Here is a 3,541-nt window from a genome sequence, read left to right as displayed (position 1 = left end):
TGAAGAAGGGAGGTGGGTGCAAGCTGTGCCGGCTTTAGGGTTGAGCAACCGGTGCCCTGTTAAAATGACGGACAAATGGCGTCCGTTAAAGATTCCTTCGCGGACAACGGACAGACGGCCGAAATTTCGGACTGCCCGTGAAATTTACGGACGGTTGGTCACCCTACCCTCGGGGTGGACGCTAGGGCGCTCCGGCAGTAGGGGTGCACCCTCTAGGCTGGCTCGCCCATGGAGAGCCGACCTGAGTAGGGGACATAATGGGCATGTGAGTCCCGAGGGGCATGATCAGTGCCACGCCCCCCTGCTTGCCAATGTATATGTATATGGTGTACCTTTCCATTAGGCACTCCCGAGAATGACACTTAGCTCAATCGTACGAGCACCGCTCTCCCAACCTGTGTGCTCGTACCTTCCCACTGCAGTACAGTGTGAACATACTCCAAGTGCACGAACAGAGAGTAGGTGAAGACTAGAAGGGGAGAAAAAAGTTTGGGGCCATGTCCAAGACTGGTCAATTGGAATTTCCACCAGAGATGTTGGAACAGGTAAACACTCCGGAGTGGAACATATCCTCATGTTCTCTCACACTACTGTACGTTGTTTTTCGACATTTTCTAAAGAAAGCTAAGGGCTGGGAATCAAGTGTGGTAGGCCCGGAGAGCTTATGTTCACTTTCCAGTGCTTGTTGGGCCAGGCGAGCACAAAGGCAGCTGCCTTCGCTCACAGCGGCCGATTGTTCCTCTGAAAGTGAGCCCAGTGGATTGATTGTCAGCCGAGAGGTCCATCAGTGTCCGATCTCGGTGGAAGCGGAAGCCGGGTGCACTTGGAGCCATGTCACACTCAATGGCCCTGTGTCCCGGGCTGAATAACAGAACAAATGTTTACACCTGCCCCTGTGCCCTACACGGCTCGCAAGAAGGGACACCGACAGGCCTGGGTGATTCTCAGAACAATGGCCCTCGTGACGGCCGCTCGCCCCCGAGGGCCTCGCCTTATCTCCATCTCTGGATCCCCAATGACCAGTGAACAAGAAAAACAAATCTGCAACTTCAAAGGTGTGCTGCTTGTTTTCCGTGACGGAAGCTTGCTCTGGTGTTTTTCTTCTGCCTGATCGGTGTATGGGTTTTCATGCATCATGTTTTGCATGCTTGGTTTAAATAATCTCCTGTTTGTTTTGCTCTCTGTAGGGTGCACTTCATTGTCCCCGCGCCCAGCAACTCCATCTGGGGAGAGGCTGCTACAAAACACTGCACCTAAAATAATGTCGCACAGTAAGAGCAGGATCAATGGAGAGGCCACTGCAACCAACAGCAGCTCGGAGGAGACGTCACTGAAGTAAGATCGTCTCCTGGTGCCTTGTCACTGGACTCCTAACACCGTAGAACCAGCAATTCTAGAGATCAGCTGCTAGGGTGAAGGCTTCTGCTGAGAGTGCAGCTCACAGGGCAATATCACTGCTGTGAGATCAGCTGCTAGAAAGTCACTGCAGTGACCAGGGTCATAGGACGATGGTGCTGCCGTAAGAGTGGCTACTAGGCAGGGCCGGCTTTAGCGCTGGTGGCACCCAGTGCGACAATCATTTTAGGTGCCCCCACACCCTATGACCGCGCCTCCTCGGATTCTCTCACTACTACCAGGCAAAAGAAGCCCTCATCTCTCCAGTCATAAGTTATTGCTAAACACAGCACCCCCCTGGGGTCAGTGCCCATCCACAGGCCGGCGCCCAGTGCGGCCGCACAGGTCGCTGTGCCCTAAAGCCAGCCCTGCTACTTGGATGATGCCACTGGAGTAAGAACAGTTCCTAGGGTGATGTCCCTGCAGTAACCGGAGCTCCAACTCCGATGCCACTGCAGGACATGCAGTTCATAGTGTATGGCACTGCAGCTAAAGCAACACCGAGGGAGGAGTCGCTGCAGTGAGATCGGCTCCTATAGTGATGGTAATGCTGCTGCTGTAATAAGGTAAGCTCCCAGAATGATGTCTTACAGTAGAGTAGCTCAGTGAGTAATGACGCTGCATAGGGTTAGTTCCCGGACCCTACACCCTAAGAGTACCTCCTTGGGTGATATCATAGGACTCAAATCACACCCTAATGTTATGCCAGTGCTGTAATAAATGCTCCTGGTTTGATGTCACTGCAATGAGGCCAGCTCCTAGAATGAGGCCACTGTACTGAAACCAGCTCTTAAGATGTCACTTCAGCAATGGCACCTCCTAGATTGAAACCAAGGGAAGAAGACCAGGAGAAGATCCCTTCAGTGAGGGAAGTTCAGAGGGTGATGCCTCTGCAGTGACAGTAGCTGCTAGGATGATGTCACTGCCCTAAGGTGATGTCACTGCAGTCGCAGCCGCCCGAGGGCTATGCCTCTGCAGTGATAGTAGCAGCTAGGATGATGTCACTGCCCTAAGGTGATGTCACTGCAGTCGCAGCCGCCCAAGGGCGATGCCTCTGCAGTGATAGTAGCTGCTAGGATGATGTCACTGCCCTAAGGTGATGTCACTGCAGTCGCAGCTGCCCGAGGGCGATGCCTCCGCAGTGACAGTAGCTGCTAGGATGATGTCACTACCCTAAGGTGATGTCACTGCAGTCCCAGCCGCCCGAGGGTGATGCCTCGCAGTGACAGTAGCTGCTAGGATGATGTCACTGCCCTAAGGTGATGTCACTGCAGTCGCAGCCGCCCGAGGTGAGGTTCCGTGATAATTGTAAGTGGTGTTTTCGACTCGCACGAATATGGTCGAGTCTGGTATCTATGAACCGCAAATGACGAGTTTAGTGGGTGTACGCAGTTTCGATGCGCTAACCTAAACCGTTCGTTTGTTACGTGGGTATTTCTATCTGTACCCACGGGTTCCATCTTAGATACGGCATCCATTTTGTCTCTTGCCCTCAAGTAGCCAGCGAACGGACGCTGTCCGCTTCGCAACCCTGGGACTCCCAAGATATTTGCGGAAGACACATGTCCTTTGTAAGTGTCTTTATGATGAGGGGGATGATACTGTAAGGCAGATGGCCCCGCTCGAGGCTCATCTCGTCGTGCCGGTTTATTGTCTTAGCCGTGCATCTCATTAGGCACGTCCCTTTGATGCCTGTATCTCGTGTTTCTCGATACTTCCCTTTTACACCCTTTCCGATCTCCCCACTGTCCCCGTCTTCCTCTACACCTGTCCTTGTTCCTATTTTGATCTGTTTTACTGCCAATTGGAATGCACTAATGTTGGGAAGATGGGTTTTTACAGTTGGGAACCGCCAAATGTTTCCGCACTTATGTTCTGGGCCTTGTGTGTATCAAAGTGACCAAAGCGACCCCTCTGGGGGATAATTGTGGGAACCGGGTCATAAACTTTTGTGTTCAATATAACTCTATGGGAAAATCATGTATAAAAGGAGCGATCCGCAGAACCGATTTGAAGCAGTCACTCTGAACTACACTGGTTGTACTTCCGTGATTTCTGTGTTTCCCTGCAGCAAATAAACCTTGAATCTTTGACGCCGAAGGAAGTGTCCCGTGTCTCTGTGATTCGTACGCCGGAACAGGTTACC

This window comes from Lissotriton vulgaris, unplaced genomic scaffold (genome assembly GCF_964263255.1).
Source record: "Lissotriton vulgaris unplaced genomic scaffold, aLisVul1.2 SCAFFOLD_464, whole genome shotgun sequence".
Lineage (NCBI taxonomy): Eukaryota > Metazoa > Chordata > Amphibia > Caudata > Salamandridae > Lissotriton > Lissotriton vulgaris.
This window is presented reverse-complemented; position numbering follows the sequence as displayed.